This window comes from Gopherus evgoodei, chromosome 20, assembly GCF_007399415.2.
Source record: "Gopherus evgoodei ecotype Sinaloan lineage chromosome 20, rGopEvg1_v1.p, whole genome shotgun sequence".
In the NCBI taxonomy this organism is placed as follows: Eukaryota; Metazoa; Chordata; order Testudines; family Testudinidae; genus Gopherus; species Gopherus evgoodei.
The window spans coordinates 18,376,709-18,397,603 of record NC_044341.1 but is presented as its reverse complement, the minus strand read 5'-3'; the positions used below and the strand labels follow the sequence as shown (position 1 = coordinate 18,397,603).

The 20,895-nt window shown below is 45.2% G+C and overlaps 1 protein-coding gene and 1 long non-coding RNA gene across 2 annotated transcripts in view; one reads left to right on the top strand and one right to left on the bottom strand.

Moving 5' to 3' along the window:
- Positions 1–20,895, bottom strand: part of THEMIS2 (thymocyte selection associated family member 2) — a 66,571-nt gene that overhangs the window by 43,980 nt on the left and 1,696 nt on the right.
- Positions 13,511–17,110, top strand: LOC115637467. Its single transcript, XR_003997267.1, has 3 exons — positions 13,511–14,007; positions 14,956–15,047; positions 16,258–17,110. It is a non-coding gene; the product is annotated as an uncharacterized LOC115637467 (long non-coding RNA).

Below are 20,895 nucleotides of genomic sequence, written 5' to 3'. Positions count from 1 at the left end.
GAGTTTGCTCTACAGCCTTAGGGCTTGGCTACACTGGAGAGTTGCAGCGCTGTAAACCCACCACCAGTGCTGCAACTTACTCACCGTCCACACTTGGAAGGCACATACAGCGCTGCATCTCCCTGGCTGCAGTGCTGGTTGTACTCCTGCTCTGCCTGGGGTATAAGGATTGCAGGGCTGGTGATGCAGTGCTGCTCCTTAAGGGTGGCCACCAAAAGCGCTGTAATTGGCCTCTGAGGTATTCGGAGGTATCCCAGAATGCCTGCGCAGCCACTCTGCTCATCAGTTCGCACTCTACTGCCCTGGCCTCAGGTGACCTGTCCTTTAAATGCCGCGGGAATTTTGAAAATCCCCTTCCTGTTTGCTCAGCCAGGCGTGGAGTGCAATCAGTGAATCTTTCCAGGTGCCCATGCCTCCACGCGCCAAACGAGCCCCAGCACGGAGCAATGGCGAGTTGCTGGACCTCATCAGTGTTTGGGTGAGGAAGCTGTGCAGTCCCAGCTGCTCTCCAGCTGTAGGAATTACGACGCCTATGGGCAGATCTCAAGGGCCATGCTGAAAAGTGGCCATGCCGGGACGCAGTGCAGTGCAGGGTTAAAGTGAAGGGGCTGCGGAGTGCCTATTGCAAAGCCCACGAGGGAAACCGCCGCACTGGTGCTGCCCCCACGACCTGCCGTTTTTACAAGGAGCTGGACGTGATACTTGGGGGTGACCCCACTGCCAATCCGATGACCACGATGGACAGTTCAGAGAGGGGAGAGGAGGGGGAGATGGAGGGGGGAGGAAACCGAGAGTGTGGGTACTGGGGTGGGAGGAGACACCCCGGAGTCCCAGGAGGCATGCAGCCAGGAGCTCTTCTCAAGCCAGGACGAAGGCAGCCAGTCGCAGCAGCCGGTACTTGGTGAAGGACAAGCAGAGGAGCGGGTTCCCGGTAAACAGCTTTTATTTTCAGGATGGAAATGTTTTGGGAGAGGACGGGGGGTTAAGGCTGCATGCATGCATGCCTAGATGTGGAATAGCCCATTGATGTGGTCTATTACGTCGTGGTAATCGGCCTCGGTAATCCCTTCAAAAGTTTCAGCCAGAGTGTGGGCAATGCGCTTGCGCAAGTTTATAGGGAGAGCCACTGTGGTCCTTGTCCCAGTCAGGCTAACGTGTCCGTGCCACTGTGCCGTGAGGGGTGGGGGGACCATTGCTGCACCCAGGCAAGCTGCATAGGGGCCAGGGCGGAATCCGCATTGCTGTAGAAGACCCTCCCACTCTTCCCAGGTGACCCGCAGCAGTGAGATCTTCCAGGATTAACTCCTGTGGAAAATGTTGGGAGAGTGTTCAGTGTAGGTCCCCCTGCAACAGTTTGCTTTCCCCAACGCACAGAAACCCCTGCACAGCCCTGACCCTATCAGTCCCCCTTCCCAGGTGACCCGCAGCAGCGAGATATCTTCCAGGATTAATTAACTCCTGCTCTCATTCCCCGTTACTCACCATTTCTTCGTTGGTATGTGGAAAGTACGCTAAAGTGAGACTGTAAACTCCTTCAGTGTGATTATACACAATGCTGCCTCTCTGTTAAATGTTTCAATTTTTGTCTTTCTAATAACAGTGTCCTTGAATACCCCACTGGCTGGATCAGAGACTGCTGAAAGGCTACAAAACCTGAGAAAGAAGCCACGACAAAGCAAAGAAGATATGGTGAAAGCAGTTATGAATCAGTCTGCAAGAGAGAGTAAAAAACTCCAGGACTGGAGGGAAAAAATGCAGTGCTGGAGGGAAAGAGAAAGCAGGAGAAAGGCAGTAGCTAAGAAGAAAAGCACGAAGCAGCTGATAAGCATCCTGGTGCGCCAAACGGCCTGTATCCAGTCACTCGTAGCCATGCAGGCAGAGCACTACCGTGCAGCACCCCCCCCCCCCAGTCCCAAAGCTCTTTCCCTTGTGCCCCAATGTCAGCTCAAAACCCTCTTCTCCTGCATCCAGGTTATTATCACCAGCAGCTGCCCCCAACACCTGTACGTTCACCTACCAGCCCTGAGAACTACGACCCTTACCCTCTACATTCAACCCCCATCACCGTGCAGCATTTTCATCCTGAAGTGCAGCAGTCATTGCACAGCACTCCAGACAGGACATATTCAAACCTCTGACTGTACAGTTCCCCACCCCACCCCTCCTGCCCTTTTAGTTATTTTCTTTCCAATAAATGAATTCGTGGCTTTCAAAACAGTTTTCTTTATTGCAGAAAGTGTAAGATACCGTAGCCCAGGAAAAAAAAAAGACTGCAAATCATTGTAACCACTGCACTTCACTCCCGTACAAGGCACCAAACATTACTGTTTGCTTTCAGCCTCAGATTCCTCCCTCAAGGCATCCCTAATCCTTGAAGCCCTGTGCTGGGCCTCTCTAGTAGCCCTGCTCTCTGGCTGTGCAAATTCAGACTCCAGGCGTTGAACTTCGGAGGTCCATTCCTGACTGAATGTTTCACCCTTCCCTTCACAAATATTATGGAGGGTACAGCACGCGGATATAACAGAAGGGATGCTGCTTTCCCCCAAGTCTAGCTTCCCATACAGAGATTGCCAGCGCCCTTTTAAACAGCCAAAAGCACACTCCACAGACATTCGGCACCGGCTCAGCCTGTAGTTGAACCAGTCCTTGCTCCTGTCAAGCTTCCCAGTATACAGTTTCATGAGCCAAGGCATTAATGGGTAAGCGGGGTCTCCAAGGATCACAATGGGCATTTCGACATCCCCTACTGTGATCTTCCGGTCTGGGAAAAAAGTCCCTGCCTGCAGCTTCCTGAACAGGCCAGTGTTCCGAAAGATGCGTGCATCATGCACCTTTCCAGGCCAGCCTATGTAAATGTCAATGAAAGGCCCACGGTGATCCACAAGTGCCTGGAGAACCATAGAGAAATACCCCTTCTGATTAATGTACTCAGATGCTAGGTGGGGTGGTGCCAGAATAGGAATATGTGTCCCATCTATCACCCCTCCACAGTTAGGGAAACCCATTTGTGCAAAGCCATCCACAATGTCCTGCACGTTCCCCAGAGTCACGGTTCTTCTTAGCAGGATGCGATTAATGGCCCTGCAAACTTGCATCAACACGATTCCAATGGTTGACTTTCCCACTCCAAACTGGTTCGCGACCGATCGGTAGCTGTCTGAAGTTGCCAGCTTCCAGATTGCAATAGCCACCTGCTTCTCCACTGACAGGGCAGCTCTCAATCTCGTGTCCCTGCGCCACAGGGTGGAGGCGAGCTCAGCACACAGTCCCCTTTTCTCATCCGAAAGTTCTGCAGCCACTGCTCGTTATCCCAGACTTCCATGACGATGTGATCCCACCACTCAGTGCTTGTTTTCCGAGCCCAAAAGCGGCGATCCACGGTGCAGAGCATGTCCGTTACTGCCACAAGCACTTTAGTGTCATACGCGTCAGGCGAATCGATATCATCGTCGGACTCCTCACTGTCACTTTGGAGCTGAAGGAATAGCTCAGCTGCCAACCGTGATGTGCTGGCGACACTCATCAGCAAAGTCCTCAGCAGCTTGGGCTCCATTTCCCACGGAAATCGCGCTGCACAGAAACCGTTGGGAGACTCGCAATGGCGCCAAACGTGGACGGAAAAACAGTGACTGCTGGGATGTGAAGCGATGCACCACGGGGCATTGGGACAGGAAGCGGAATGACCCGCACCCTTCCGTCCCCTTCCCACAACCCACGGCGCCAAAATGGGACGAGGTGCTCTGTGGGATAGCTGCCCACAATGCACCACTCCCAACAGCGCTGCAAATGCTGCAAATGTGGCCACACTGCAGCGCTGGTAGCTGTCAGTGTGGCCACACTGCAGCCCTTTCCCTATACAGCTGTACGAAGACAGCTGTAACTCCCAGCGCTGCACAACTGCAAGTGTAGCCAAGCCCTTAGTTAAGAGCCTGTTGGCTTTGAGCTCATGCTGTAGAGATTCATGCACTAAACTCCAGAGGTCTCCCAGTTCAATCCTGCCTGCCAACAACCGGGCTCTGTCGGCGTTAAATATACATAGACCAGTCAAAGAACTGAAATAACAGTGCTGTAATCCTTAACAAATTTTGAAAGAATAAAATGACAGAAATATATGTACCTTGCGCATTTCGACAGGAAGTACCAAGAAATAATAACAGGTTTCAGAGTGGCAGCTGCGTTAGTCTGTATCAGCAAAAACAACAAGGACTCCTCCTTGTTTTTGCCAATAACAACAACAATAATAGAAGTGTGTGTGAGAGAGAGACAGACTGTGTGTTGGGGGAGTGTGAGAGGCAACACACTGTCACTTTACGCTCAGCACTCACTTGTCTGAAGTTGCTTAGTCCAGCAGCAATGGCCAGCAGCTCCCATTCCTGACCCACAGCCATGCAGCAGCAGACACAGACACTCCTGTCTGCCCACCCCAGCTCAGCAGCGACTGGGTACATGGGTGAGACGGGATGGGGACACTCCAACATCAGCCCTCCACCCTCTGTACAGGAAGCAGGAGGCTCCTGGGAGCAGCTTGGCCAGGGGTGGCTCCAAGTGGGGGGAGGGAGTGGGGCAGTGGTGGCAGCAGACAGCAGAAGAACAGCACAGGGAGGAGGAGGGACAGGACACCATTGCCCCGGAGGTGCCTCCTCAAGAAGGCGCGCCCTGGGCTATCGCCCAGCCTGCCCACCTCCCAAGCTGGCCCTGCTAGCCAGAGGGAATGGCTTGGACTAAGAGCCCCTGTAGCCAAGTGGATCCCACATGCTCTGGAGCCCTGCAGGTGCCAGAGGGTGGGGCTGCCAGGCCAGGGAGAGTGATGCTCTGGGAGTTCACTGAACAGAGATCAGTGAATGGGAAAGGAATAAAAAAGTAGAACTCCCCTGTTCCCCTCTGTTCTGCTTTCTTGTAATATATCTGTTAGAAAACTTATATAACCACATAGGCCAGACTTTTCAAAGAAGTATAAGGGCCAGATTTTCAAAGGTATTTAGGGGCCTAAACATGCAGACAAGGGTTTTTCAAAAACATCTGAGCAGGTTAGGCACCTAACTCCTATTGAAATCAATGGGAATTGGTCACCAAAATCCCACTAGGCACCTATCCTCACCTTTAGATGCCTCAATACCTTTGAAAATCTGGCTCTAAGGGATTTAAGTAACCAATTCCCATTGACTTTCAGTGGATGTTAGGCACCCAGGGCAATATTTGCAAGAATGCCTAAGTGACTGAGGAGCCTAAGTCCTATTTTCAAAAGTGACTTAGACATGTAGAAATCTAAATCTTATTGAAAGTCAATGGGAATTAGGCTCATAAAGTCACTAAGGTTCTTTTGAAAATTTCACCCCCCTGCTTCCTGGGCACCTCTCAGCATTCCTGCTTGTATTGCTGCCCCTGAGTGGGAGCCTCTCTAAACTATCATCTTTCTCAAATGTGAAAGTAGAAAGAATTATATTGTAAAAATAAGAATGGATTAAAGAAATGTTGTATGAACCTGTAAGCAGAAATAAATGTTGACATACAGGTGTCAGGAAAAGAAGCATTAAGACATAAACAATGAATCCACTTAAGCTAATGGTGAAACATTAGCAGAGATTGGTAAAAGTTAGCAAGGAAATTAACTATGTATGTCTAGCCTCCAGTGAACCTGTCAGTTCTGCTCCCTTTGTTATCTTGTCAAGTTTGCTCCCTTTTAAACTGTATAAATTGAGGTAGTGTGGCTCTTGCATGATGCTCACATTATCTGGGTGTCATTAGCCGAGCACTGTGCTAATAAACAGAGTGGTCTGATAAACTGTGAGTCCTGAGTCTAACTTTTACACAAATGTATGTCCACATATATAACAACTATCTACTAACATATACATTCAATCCTCAACCCAGTGAGTACATTGCCATAGACTACAATCCATATATACAATGTGTCAACTACCTAGAGAGGAGAGGTTACCAACACATCTCTCTGGAGTGAGTCTTTATCACTCACTTTCCTCAAACACTGCTTCTCTAGGCAGGTTAGCAAGTCTAACCATTTCCAGGAACTGCTGGACATCGTTCTTTGACTGGGAACGTGGCATCGTTTCAATGGCTGTGTGACGGGGAGTCACGCAATACTAATGGCGCCTCCTCCTGGCTGTCCTGGAAATCAACTTTGCCAGGAGTTGCACCCTCCTCTAGGGGCATCTTCACCCATCCTGTCTTGACCTGTGATCCCTCTCACTTCAGGAACTGCAATCTCCTCTCCATGACTCGGTCTTCTAGCCAGGTCACTATGTGGTTTCCTCTTCCTGGGATATCTTCAAAGTCTGCTTCCAGACTGCTTCCAGACATCCCCAATGGGTTATCCCTAGTGTGTCACTCCAGCCATGTCATGTAGGGGAACATAGGCCCACCATCTACCCCAGGGTCCAGTCCCGGGACCCTCAACATAGCAGCTCTGGGCTTTTTTATTCTCTCAGCCAGTGGCATAGCCAGGTGGAGGGAACAAGGAGAGCAATAAAAAAAAAGGCGTCACCCACTGCGGTGCTTTTACTCACCTGGTGGTGCTCTGGGTCTTTGGCAGCGGGCCCTTCACTCACTCCAGGTGCCTTTGGTGGCACTGAAGGTGAAGGTCCCGCCACTGAAGTGCTGCTGAAGACCCGGAACGCCACTGGGTGAGTAAAATAAAAGCGTTGCAGCAAGTGGCACCTTTTTTTTTTATCACTCCTCCAGGTGAGTAAAAAGGTGCCAAGAAATTGCCAAGGCATCACTTGTGCTCAGTTGGGGAGCGGCTGCTCCCCCGCTCCCTCCCTAGCTACGCTGTTGCTCCCAGCCCTTACTGCTCCTTCCCTGGACTGCTTCCCACTCTGTCATTACAGCTTCCTGCTCTTTCTCATGTATAGACAATATGATTGCAGGTTTCCTGCCGGAAACCTACCAACTTTCTCGCTTTATAGATCCTGCCCAGCTCCTCCCACTGCTGTACTTTCTTAGCAATTAGGGTCTAGCACTTCCTGGGTTTCCTCTAGGTGTAGCCTAAGGTTAATTGGTCTAATTTACCCCTTCAGACATTGTTTGGGGTGAACACCCCATCACAGTCAGAAATCTATCTCTCATTAGGCTTTACACCTTCATTGGAAATAATATCTCCAAAGGGCATGTCTGTAACCCCTAAAACACATTTCTCCCAATTTAGTTTTAAGTTTGCAGCTTTAGTTGCATCCAAGACTTCCTGAAGTCTACAGTCATGTTCCTTTTTAGTTGAGCCCCAGGTAATGATGTCTTGCTCTAAAGTCAAGTATCAGAGGGGTAGCCGTGTTAGGATGGATCTGTAAAAGCAGCAAAGAATCCTGTGGCACCTTATAGACTAACAGACGTTTTGGAGCATGAGCTTTCATGGGTGAATACCCATTTAGTCAGATGCATGTAGTGGAAATTTCCAGGAGCAGGTATTCACCCACAAAAGCTCATGCTCCAAAACGTCTATTAGTCTATAAGGTGCCACAGGATTCTTTGTTGCTTTTGCTCTAAAGTATAGACACCATTAATATGTTCATAGTTCATATGGGTGGTTTTGTGATACATTTCTGGTGTTGAATCTATGCCAAAGAGTAAGTGTAAGAACCTGTTTCTTCCAAAGGGGTATTTGAAACGTGCATAGTTTTGAGCTGTTTTCAATTAATTTTAGCTGCCAAAATCCTGAGGAGGCATCCAATTTAGTGAAATATCGAGCATTTGCAAACTGAGCCATAATTTCTTCTCTGGTTGGTAGTTTGACATGTTCTCTTTGTATAGCCTGGTTGAGTCTTTTGGATCTAAGCATATGCGTAGCTGACCCTTACTTTTCTCCACAACGAGTAGGACGCTCATACATTCTGTTGGCACCTCAATTTTTTGTATTACTTGCATTGCTTCCATCCTTTGAGAGTTCGGCCTAGAGTTTATCACAGAGTGCAAACGGCACCTTTCTACAGGGATGGATAACTGGAGAGACCTGCGTGTTTATCCGGATTGTATGTTCACCCTGCAAGCAGCTCAGTCCTTGAAAGAGGTCATGATATTCCCAAAAGAGTGTCTCATAGCCAGGTTCAATATGATCTTGTAGTGAGAGCACCCATTTTTACCAGACTCAGTTTCTCACATGCAGCCAGCCCTAAAATTGGTGTCACACCCTTTGACTCTATAATGAACGGGAACCTGTACATGGTCTTTTTATGCACCTCCCCCATCACTGGTACACTTACAGAATAACCAGTGACTTTTATTTTTGTTATTCCCAGTTTTGGTCTTGTCATAAACAGATAAGTAAGAGTTAATAGAATAGAAGTACTTCATATCTCTTCTGCCTGTAAGGGGTTAACAAGATCAGTGAGCCTGGCTGTCACCTGACCAGAGGACCAATCAGGGGACAGGATACTTTCAAATCTTGAGGGAGGGAAGTTTTGTGCGTGCTGTTAGTTTTTGGTTGTTGTTCACTCTGGGGGCTCAGAGGGACCAGACGTTCAACCAGGTTTCTCTCCAATCTCTCCAACACAGGCTCTTATAAGTTCAGAATAGTGAGTACTAGGTAGATAAAGCGAGTTAGGCTTATGTTTCTTTTCTTTATTTGCAAATGTGTTTTTGGTTGGGAGGAGTTCAAATGTGTATTTGGCTGGAAGGAGTTCAAATTTGTATTTTGCTGAAAGGATTTTAATTTGTACTTGTATACTTAGGCTGGGAGGGTATTCCCAGTGTCTATAGCTGAAAGACCCTGTACCTATTCCATTTTAAATTTGCAAAAATAATTTTTACTGTTTTTTCTCTCTTTAATTCAAAGTTTCTTGTTTAAGAACCTGATTGTTTTTTTTATTCTGGTGTGAGACCCCAGGGGATGGGGTCTGGATTCACCAGGGAATTGATGGAGAGAAAAGAGGGAAGAGGGAGAGAAAGGCTATTTTCTCTCTGTGTTAGGATTACTTTCTCTCTCAGGGAGAGTCTGGGAGGGGGAAAGAGAAGGAGGGGGAAGGTGGATTTTCCTCTCTGTTTCAAGATTCAAGGAGTTTGAATCACAGTAATCTTCCAGGGTAACTCAGGGAGGGGAAGTCTGGGAGAGGCAATGGTGAGGGAAAGGGTTTATTTTCCTTGTGTTAAGATCCAGAGGGACTGGGTCTTGGGGTTCTCCGGGCAAGGTTTTGGGGAGACCAGAGTGTACCAGGCACTGGAATTCCTGGTTGGTGGCAGCGCTACAAGTACTAATCTGGTAGTTGAGCTTAGAGGAATTCATGCTGGTACCCCATCTTTTGGACGCTAAGGTTCAGAGTGGGGAATTATACCATGACAGGTCTTATTTCCAGTCTCTCATAATCTTGTTCAATAGAATATTGGCTGAGCTCCTGTGTTCAGTTTGTGTGGTATAATTTTTCCATTCATTGTCATAGGCAGTACACAGTCCCTCTCCCCAGTTTTGCTTGTTCCCAGCAGGTCTATGTAAAACTCTTCAACCAAGTTGTCTTCAGCTGCCCACACCTGACTTTTCTGCATTTCGGATCTGCAGCATTTTGCAAAATGATTATTTTTTCCAAATTTATGACAGAACTTCCCATAGCCAAAACACTGTTTGGGCCAATCTATTATCCACACATTCCACATGATCGTCTGTACCCAGTCTTCCCCCTAGTGGTTGTGTTCATAGCGGTTGGGTCCACTTTCTGATTTGACCAATTCTGCCTATATTCTTTAGTTCTTAGTTTGTGGATAACCCCTTTCGGTGAATTCAGCTCTTTGGCTTGTGGTTTCACAATTTCTGGTACCTTGCTATCAGGAGAGCTTTTTCTAAAGCTAAGTCTCCTTCACAGAACAGTCTCTCTCTTAACACATTGTCTTTAATGTCACAAATGATTCTCATCTCTGACAAGAGACTCTGTCAACTCACCAAAGACACAGGTTTTACTGAATCTTCTTAATTCGGAGATATATTGTCATCATACAGTGTCATCACTTTTTTAATGCATGTAAAAAATGTGTGTGTCTCACAGGTCTCATTCCTTTTTGGCATGCAAAGTTCCTCACACTTGGTCTGTAGTTTACCTATCTTCATGCTTTCACCTTCTTCAAACTTTAAGTTGCTACAAATATTCAGTGCTTCCTCCCCAACAATATGCAAAAAGATTGATGGTTTCTCTTTATCATTTTTCTCCTCTGCCCCTACGGCTGCTAAATACTAGTCTCAAATCTCTGTCCAAATTTTTTCTCTGCAACGTTGCCTGGCAGTTGCAGACTGGATGGAGGTTGCAACACATTCATGTTTGGCTTTCTTCTCTTCTTAAGCCGCTCACACTACTATTGGGCTAATAAACTATGTACACAGGCCTTGCTCTTTGCTCCTCCACATTCTCCCCTTTCCTCTGTCTTCAGTTTCAAGGACAGGAGTTAACCTCAAAATGACTGCAACCATCCACTCATCCAGCTCTCCTGTCACCTTGTCCTGATCTTGGGGTTCCTCAACTCAGTGAGCAAGAAAGGAATAAACATTTATGAACAAACTAGAGCACGTCAGTGGTAAACTGCTATGTGCAGCTCCCCTTAGTTCTCCACCCCCTGCTTCCAGGGCTTGGCTCAGAACTCCTGTATTCAGAAACCCTGTGAGCACGCAGTGAGTTTGCAGAGCACAACAAGCATGCAGAGTTTATAAACTACAAGGCCAATGGAGACCTGAAGATGCCAGAACTCTGTTCTTTTACTATCATGTAGCACTTTCTATTGTGGTCGCACTATAGGGCAAGATGGTTGGGCCCATGGTGCTGGCTGCTGCACAGACTCAGAAGAGTTCACAGTGTCTGCCCCCAGGAGATTACAAATGATAAGAGTACAGAATGGATCTGCTGAAACTTGACAAGTGAACCTGTTCATTAGTTTAGGAGTCCAAATGAATTTAGAAACAGGCCCTTTAAGAAATTAGCACCTGGTGTCAGATCTTTTCCTTTTTCCTAATGGTCTTAAAAACAGAATAACGCAGAACCTTCAAACTTCCCTGACAGTTAAAAACTTCTCAAATCTCATGCATCAACTACATAGTCGATATTCCCATCTTGTTATTCTTCATCACGGGACGTTTGTCTTTAGCAGGGCTGATGAATAATGTTCTACACCAGGGGTTTTCAACCTTTTTCTTTCCGAGTCCCTCCCCCATGCTATAAAAACTCCACGGCCCAACTGTGCCACAACAACTGGTTTTCTGCATATCCAGTAGATTAAAAGCCAGGACCAGCATTAGGAGGTAGCAAGCAGGGCAATTGTCAGAGGCCTCAAGCCAGAGCTAAGCTAAGCTAAGTTGCTCAGGCTCTGGCTTCAGCCCTAGGTGGCAGGGCTCAGGCTTCAGCTTCAACCCCAGGCCCCAGCGAGTCTAACGCCAGCCCTGCTCCCCAGTTTATTTTGGTGGACCCCAAGTAACCTGCTCGCGCCCCCTCCCCCGGACCCGTGGACCCCTGGTGGAGAATTGCTGCTCTACAGCAGCTTCCACAAAGAACTGCCCCTTTTCAGACCAGCTTCCATCTCCTGTTGTCCCAGTGGGATTGAGGTCAGAGGCTGCCTTTAGCAAGGATGGTCATCGCCTTGCTCACTAGCTCCTCACAGTGTTCCTTCCCTGCGCCTCCGGAGCACACGCCCATGTGGGCAGCTTGGTTACGCTCCCACTGGAGAAATGGGGTCTGGCAGACACCTGCAAAGATGGCAATTCCTTGGCAGTCACTGTGAAGGAGGGATTTATTCATAAGCTTCTGCTGAAGGAGACAGCTTCCGTTATGAAAAATAGCAGTGAAAATGGCCATTCAGCCTAATTGCTGCTTTCCAAAAAGTATCCATTGCCAGTGGTGCCAACTTTCTATGGCGCTGGTGGGTGCTCCCACCCTGCCCCTTTTCCTGCCCCTGGTCCCGCCCTGACTCCACCCCAGCCCCACCCCTGATCCTGCCCCCATTCCAACTCCATCCCCAAAGTCCTCGCCCTAATTCCTCCTCCTCCCTGCTTCTATTGGATCCCTTCCCCAAATCCCAGTCCCGCCTCACCTCTTCCCCCAGCATGCGGCATTCCCCCTCATCCTCCCTCCCTCCCTGCCCCACAAATCAGCTATGCTGCAGTGCAAGGGCTGGGAGGGAGGAGAAGCAGGATGCAGCGGCATGCTTGTGGTGGAGGAGAGTTGGCGCGGGGGGGCATGGGGAGCTGCCGGTGGGTGCTCAGCACCCACCAATTTTTTTCCATGGGTGTGCCAGCCCTGGAGCACCCATGGGGTTGGCACCCATGCCCATTGCACCAGATCTACTCAGCACTGCCAAGGGGAAGCAAGGAGGATGGAGCAGAGAAATGTGGGGGACAAAAAGGGGGTTCTGGGTGTGTGTGTGAGAGCAGGGAAATCGGGGTGGGGGGGACATGTGCAGGAAGGAGAGACAATCTGGTGTATACATTCCAGTTTTTTGTTCTGGCAATGCCAGGGCTGGACACCCTGGACCTGGCCAGTCCATCCTGGAGCCTTTGTGCTGCTCCAAAGTGGGGTAAAGCAGACAAAGTGCCCTGGGAATCTGGCCTGAAAAGCTAATCAGAAAAACAAGTGTGGAGTTTCCTTTAATTGTAAGCGTTAATACTAACAACCCTCTTCAGAAGGGGCTATTACAAAGCTCACAACTGTCTACCCCAAGTGCAAGGGGCATTTCTCCAACCTTGCTGTCTCTAATATAAACATCTCACAATAGATATATATTTATTTAAACAAAAACACCCTACCAAACCAAGACACTCTCCTGCACAGGTCTCCCTCTGGGGAAAGGCTGAGAGAACAAAAACAGATGACATGTGCAGTCATGTGGCTTAATGCACTCCTGCAAAGTGCTCAGATACTATGGTGATGAGCGTAGTATATATACCTATACAGCATAGAAGGGAAATTAAATCTTCAATCTCTACCAATCAGTCTCTGATCAGCAGGGATTAGGATGGGGCCTTAATGGGGCAGATTATCCCACATCTGCCTGCTGTGGTGTTTCTCACACCTTCAAGTTTGTGGATGACACTAAACAGGAGGGGGGAGAGGTAGATACGCTGGAGGGTAGGGATACGGTCCAGAGTAACCTAGACAAATTAGAGGATTGGGCCAGAAGAAAGCTGATGAGGTTCAACAAGGACAAGTGCAGAGTCCTGCACTTAGGACAGAAGAATCCCATGCACTGCTACAGACTAGGGACTGAGTGGCTAGGCAGCAGTTCTGCAGAAAAGGACCTGGAGATTGTAGTAAGAGGAGGCCCTGAAACATAAACCCTTATATCAGAGGCCTGGTATGAGACCTGAGGCCTGAGCTAAAGTAATGGTCAAGACTTTGCTAACATAAAGCAAAGTGAAGCTGTGAGCCAGAGGCAGGCCCTGCTCCCAGGAGCGGGCAAGAAGAAGGCTGCTAATTGGATGTATACACCTACCTAAAAGGTATCAAGCACTAATAGTATAAACAGGTGCCAGGATGGCACCAGAACAATCTGGTATGAACACATTCCACAGAGATAAGGAGGTACAGGCTGTCCCATCCCAAACAACAGGGTCAAAAGGATAACACGATGGATGGACATGTTTGTTTGAACCAACATGTACCAAGAGAGAGGCAGCACCCCAACACGCAGAGGAGTTGTACCTCAATACGTCAGGAGTGATGTGTAACTTGTTTGTACCTGTGTATAAGAATACATCCCTGGGGCGGTGTCTTTGTCTGGCCTAGAGGGCAATGGAGTGTCCCACCACTGTCTGAACCGGTCCATTGTCAGGGGCACATATTCATAGTATGTCCTGCAGAGTCTGTGGGAAACTATTACTGTGCTTCATTTGACAATAAACCTGGCCAGGCGCCTTTGTACCTTATGTCTGGATCATTGGGGGTTCTCTCGGAGTCTGCTGTGCCAGCGATCTGCAGAGCGGGGCCAGCACACAGAGGGAACACACACACGCAGCTGACTGTTATCAACATTGAACAGAGCAAAGCACCATACCGGTGACATGTGGCAACACTGGTGACCACAACTGCTGATCTGGTGAGTAAGCAAGCTGTCCGCTGTAGGAATCATGATCTAACATGACAGAAAACCATGAGCTAGGAAACTCCCTTAACCCCTCCCTGCAAATTCCCCCAGAGTTTAAAAAATATAATGGGAAATAAACATGCAATGTAATTTGTAAGGCTACCGCAGAGACAGTAGCCTTGAAATGTAGACTATTGCAAACTATAACCATGGCTGTTAAAACAGCACACCTCTAAACTGGTGGGGTAAGTAACAGTAACAGAAAAAAAAAATTAAAAGAATCAAAAGAAGCTACAAAGGCCTGGAATGCTCCCACCGCCCTTGCCGGGTGGCAAGCAGCCCGGAGACAACCAGCACAGGAACAGAATAAAACATTGAAAACAGCTGTAAGAAACGTACAAAAAAGAGATATGCCGCCCCTGTTATAAAAATTTGTGGTCAACAGCAGGCTTCAGGTAGCTCCCCTGTGCCTGAAGAATGGGGACAGAAGTGGAAAAAGGTGGCCCTAGCAAAATTAAAAGATGAACTGGGGTCCACTGTATTGCAACCACCACCTTGTAATAAAAGCCAGGTTCCAGTTAAACTTGAACTGACACCTAGACTGGTACCTATCAGAACAGGAGAAGTAAGTGCACAAATGGAAAAAGTAGCAAACAATAGTTTCACTGAATTGGTAAATCAAATAAAGGAAAAAATGGAACCGAGCTCATTAGGAGACAGGAGCTGTGACTCGATTGTAAGGGTGTGAATAAAAAACAATTTCAAAGTAAAAAAATGAAATTAAGCAGATTAACACCTAGAATTGATGCATTAACACATGGAATTGCCCCAAAACAGTTAACTGCAGCAGAAAAGAGCACTCCTGCCATCCATTTGGCATGCACACAAAAGTAACAGACACTGGGGGAACAAATTCAGGTTTTATAAGAGCAGCTAACTACCCCCACTCTCCTCTCAAAGCCAGGATAAAAACCAGGGGCCCAGTTCCCAACTCTGCAGATTCCCAACTGCTTTGACCCACTGAACCGCACTCTGGGCTCATATCTAAAAAGGTAATCTTCTTTCTCAGATATTTTTACATACCGGTTAATTTTTTCCCCTTTATATGCTTCCTCAGTTTGCTAAACTCACTGCTGCTGCCTGTACTTTTAAATATCTTGATAGAGTTAATCTCTTTTGACTCAGGTCTGGCTACCTTCCTAGGCTGTTCTTTACCTCCCCCCCCCACCTCTCCTCACTTTGGCTCTCTCTCTGTTAAAAGTTTAAAGTTATAGTTTTTATAGAAACTTCCAAAAGATAAAACAATTGAAAACAGAACAAAACAACAAACAATCAAAGAAAAAATAAGGTAAAAACTTTACTTTAAATAAATCCAATAAATTAATTATTTTAACCTTCAGGAATGCAACAGCTGGAATTATTCCTACCTTTCTTGAAGATATGGTTGCCAACCAACAGAAATGCACACTCTGCTTCTAATCCTAACCACTCACTAATATTTGAAACATGGACTTTTCTTATTTCCATATAGCAGAGTTTTAAAATAATATTAAATATAAAGTAATGCAAAATTCCTTGTAAATTTGGCAAATATTAATATATTTTTTCTCAATTTATGTTAAAACTTTTAAATAAGGTAATAACTTGTTTATTCAAATGTTTAACCTTTTTATTTTTTATTTTTGTTTGCCTTATTTTGTATAGTTATGAACAGAATTCTGGAGTCATTTGTTTTTAATTGTAAGTTAGTCCTGTATGTCATGTGTATTGTCTTGTGTGTGTTACGAGTCCTTTTTATTATTTTTATTTTGTTGCAACAAAAGTCAATTTTATACCCTTTTAAATATATGTATATGTGATACCACACTATTTTACGATCATGGTTGGGGTATAATCATAGTATTATTAGAACCACTTTTTTATGCAAAGTTCAAAAAGGTTTCAGTTACAAATATGTGTACATATATTTCTGCCTCAACAAATAATTCAATTGCAAATAAAAAGAATTCTGTTTTATTAATCACAGTTTTGTTTTGTTTTTTAAGGTTTTTTTATTTGTTATTCAAAGAAAAAATGTAAGGGGAAACCTCAACATTACGGTAAAGATAGTATTAACAAAATGTCAATTTCTTGTTTGGGTTTTTATAAACTTGTTTGCACTTTTAAATATAGTTATGAATGTGATAGCAAAAATGTTTAAAAATAACAATTTAAACATAACGCTAGCCAAACAATTTCAACAGGTTTCCATGTTTTCAACAGGTTTCCACCTTTGGCTCCCAGACACAACAAAGCATCATGAAAGTTTAATACCTTCAAAGTATTTGCATGGACCTCTATTAAAATCTATTTTGGTTTAATTTTATAGTTGGTTTAATTTTATATGCTTTTCTTTTGTTATGTTATGTTAATGGGAAGCAGTGGTTGTTAAAGTTTGTGCTTCTAAACAGTTAACAGGAGTGAAATTGGTATCACAAGCAAATTAACTCTAAAAAGCTCGGTAAAAAATATGTTATTGACTCTGTTGCTAACAGAATGTTCAGCAGGAAAAAAAAGCAATACACCTTCTCACAGAAGATTGTGAGCATTTATTTTAGTCATTGAGCATTATATTTAGTATGAAATATTAGTAATGCACCTCAAATGGATGAAAATGAATGTCTACACAACAATTGCAAAAATACAGCTTGTGTTATAAAAGACTCAGTCCCTATTACCTTGTCCCTATTACACTGTAGACAAACTCAGTTAAACTTTGTATTAAGTTTTTCACAAAAACAAAAAAGAAAACAAAAAAACTTTACTATGTTAACTGACAAAAGTTGTTTAAGTTGCATCCCACAGACCAAAGACACCAGAAAATATCACACCCTGAAGACACCAGAAAATATCAGTATACAGTGAAGAAACCCCCAAGCATCAAGAAAAGAAAAATGAAGTGCTTTATAAAAAAGAGACTGGTCAAATACACCTCTATCTACCATTTAATAGTATCAACAATCAGCTAAAAACCACTAGCTGGACCAGGATAAACTGTCATTTAATTTCAACTTGGTTACTGTGTAAAAACAACGATATTATTGCTGTACTACTGTACTCTCGTTGTACTGTTCTACTATTCCTGTGTTGTATTATTGTTGTACAACATGTACAATGTACATAACCTTGCTAAACTGTTTAACCAACACACGGGTAAAAATCACCAAACGAATGACAGCAAACAACATGAAGGCAAGGAGAAACAAATTGGTTAAAAAAATTGTCACACAATAACTACAAATTACCGGTAGGTATATAAATTCCCTGTTAGTATTGGTCACAATTTGGGATCAGTAACACTGCATCCTAACTGAGGCACATGTTATTCAAAACCATCTGGACACCAATACTAAATCCTGACACAGCAATACTTGATAAATTGGTTACTGTCCATTCAGTAGGTTATCTGGAAGACAGCATCCATGAAAAACAACTGGATCTATGTCAACTACTGGTGTATCACAGAGCAATGCAAGGTGGGGGGGAGGGGTAGCTCAGTGGTTTGAGCATTAGCCTACTAAACCCAGAGTTGCAAGCTCAATCCTTGAGGGGGCCCTTTAGGGATCTAGGGCAAAAGTCTGTCTGGGGATTGGTCATGCTTTGAGCAGGGACTTGGACTAGACAACCTCCTGAGGTCCCTTCCAACCCTGGTATTCTGTAAACTGAATGGAACAGAAGCTAGCAGTTCTTGTTTTCTGCCTAGCAAAGCTTAACAGAGGGTGACAACCAGCAGTAAGGGTAACCCTTAACATAAATGGGTAGTATTGTGTAGTAACTAATTACAAGACATTTTTATATATAAAGGCCTCATTTGTAGTGTCACTACTCCAGATTTCTATTTTATATCTTATATACATAATACTGTGTAACACACTATAACAATGCCAATCCCAGTATTTCAAAACACTCAGCCTATTACTAATGATGATACAAGTAACTGCAATTGCCATAATAGGAGTGTGTTTCTATCTGTGTCACCAAAGTAAAAGGGCCAGAGTACACCACCAGATTGGAAAAACATGGTTATGCTTGGATATACGGTGGTGTCATATGTACACATACATACTATACATATATGCCCATATATGCTACAAATATATATGCCATATCCATATTATTCACATATATTAATTATTTGGGAGTGCCTCTAGGCTCAATCGTAAAACTACATTCCTCATTCATGGTCCCGGGCCCACCATAAGAGAGTAAAAATAATTGGATAATAAAATCTGTCCATCAGTCATAGGAGGGAATGTGCAGACTAAAGACAGGTGGGGCATGAGTATATGGATGGTAAAATAAGTTAATCACGTAACAGTGTTTAGGCCACTGGGTTATCTTTAGTCCATGCATTATGCTTTTCTGGGACGATGGGTAAACATCCTCCCCATAAAAAGACAAAAAGTGGGGGAATATAGTAAGATGAGGCTCTGAAACATAAACCCTTATATCAGAGGCCCGGTATGAGACCTGAGGCCTGAGCTAAAGTAATGGTAAGACTTTGCTAACATAAAGCAAAGTGAAGCTGTGAGCCAGAGGCAGGCCCTGCTCACAGGAGCTGGCAAGAAGAAGGCTGCTAATTGGATGTATACACCTACCTAAAAGGTATCAAGCACTAATAGTATAAACAGGTGCCAGGATGGCACCAGAACAGTCTGGTATGAACACATTCCACAGAGATAAGGAGGTACAGGCTGACCCATCCTAAACAACAGAGTCAAAAGGATAATATGATGGCTAGACATGTTTGTTCGAACCAACATGTACCAAGAGAGAGGCAGCATGTCAACACGCAGAGGGGTTGTACCTCAATACATCAGGAGTGATGTGTAACTTATTTGTACCTGTGTATAAGAATACATCCCTGGGGCGGTGTCTTTGTCTGGCCTAGAGGGCAATGGAGTGTCCCACCACTGTCTGAGCTGGTCCATTGTCGGGGACCATATTATTCGTAATATGTCCTGTAGAGTCTGTGGGAAACTATTACTGTGCTTTGTTTGACTATAATGCTGGCTGGGTGCCTTTGTACCTTATCGGAGTCTGGGTCATTGGGTTTGCTGTGCCAGCTATCTGCGCAGAGCAGGGCCAGCACAGAGAGGGAACACACATGCGGCTGACTGTTATCAACATTGAACAGAGCAGAGCACCACACTGGTGACGTCTGACGAGAGAGATTACAATGGATGAGAAGCTGGATATGAGTCAGCAGTGTGCCCTTGTGGCCAAGAAGGCTAATGGCATATTGGGCTGCATTATTAGAAACATTGCCCAGCAGATTGATGGAAGTGATTATTCCCCTCTATTCAGCACTGATGAGACCACATCTGGAGGAGTATTGAGTCCAGTTTTGGGCCCCCCACTACAGAAAGGATGTGGACAAATTGGAGGGAGTCCAGTGGAAGGCAACAAAAATGATCAGGGGGCTGAGGCACATGTCTTACGAAGACAGGATGAGGGAACTGAACTTGTTTAGTCTACAGAACAGAAGAGTGAGGGGTGATCTGATAGCAGCCTTCAACTGCCTGAAGGGGGGTTCTGAAGAGGATGGAGCTCAGCTGTTCTCAAATGACAAAACAAGGTGCAGTGGTCTCAAGTTGCAGTGTGGGAGGTCTAGGTTGGATATTAGAAAAAACTATTTCACGAGGAGGATGGTGAAGCACTGGAATGAATTACCTAGGAAGAACATAAGCACATAAGAGTGGTCGTAATGGGTCAGACCAAAGGTCCATGTAGGCCAGTATCCTGTCTACCAATGGTAGCCAATGCCAGGTGCCCCAGGGGGAGTGAACCCAACAGGCAATGGTCAAGTGCTCTCTCTCCTGCCATCCATCTCCATCCTCTGACAAACAGAGGCTAAGGACACCATTCCTTACCCATCCTGGGTAATATCCTTTAACGGACTTCACCTCCATGAATTTATCCAGTTCCCTTTTAAACGCTGTTATAGTCCCAGCCTTCACAACCTCCTCAGTTAAGGAGTTCCACAAGTTGACTGTGCGCTGTGTGAAGAAGAACTTCCTTTTATTTGTTTTAAACCTGCTACCCATTAATTTCATTTGGTGGTCCCTAGTTCTTGTATTATGGGAACAAGTAAATAACTTTCCCTTATTTACTTTCTCTACATCACTCATGATTTTATATACCTCTATCAGATCCCCCATTAGTCTCCTTTTTTCCAAGCTGAAAAGTCCTAGACTCTTTAATCTCTCCTCATATGGGATCCATTCCAACCCCCTAATAATTTTAGTTGCCCTTTTCTGAACTTTTTCTAATGCCAATATATCTTTTTTGAGATGAGGAGACCCATCTGTACGCAGTATTCAAAATGCGGGTGTACCATGCATTTATATAAGGGCAATAAGATACTCTCTGTCTTATTTTCTATCCCCTTTTTAATGATTCCTAACATTCTGTTTGCTTTTTTGACTGCCACTGCACACTGCATGGATGTCTTCAGCGAACTATCCATGATGACTCCAAGATCTTTTTCCTGATTCATTGTAGCTAAATTAGCCCCCATCATATTGTATGTATAGTTGGGGTTATTTCTTCCAATGTGCATTACTTTACATTTATCCACATTAAATTTCATTTGCCTTTTTGTTGCCCAATCACTTAGTTCTGTGAGATCTTTTTGGAGTTCTTCACAGTCTTAATTATCTTGAGCAGTTTAGTATCATCTGGAGGTGATGGAATCTCCATCCTTTGAGGTTTTTAAGGCCCTGCTTGACAAAGCCCTGGCTGGGATGATTTAGTTGCTGTTGGTCCTGCTTTGAGCAGGGGGTTGGACTAGATGACCTCCTGAGGTCTCTTCCAACCCTAATCTTCTATGATTCTATGATTCTTCTGAAGGTGCTGGCC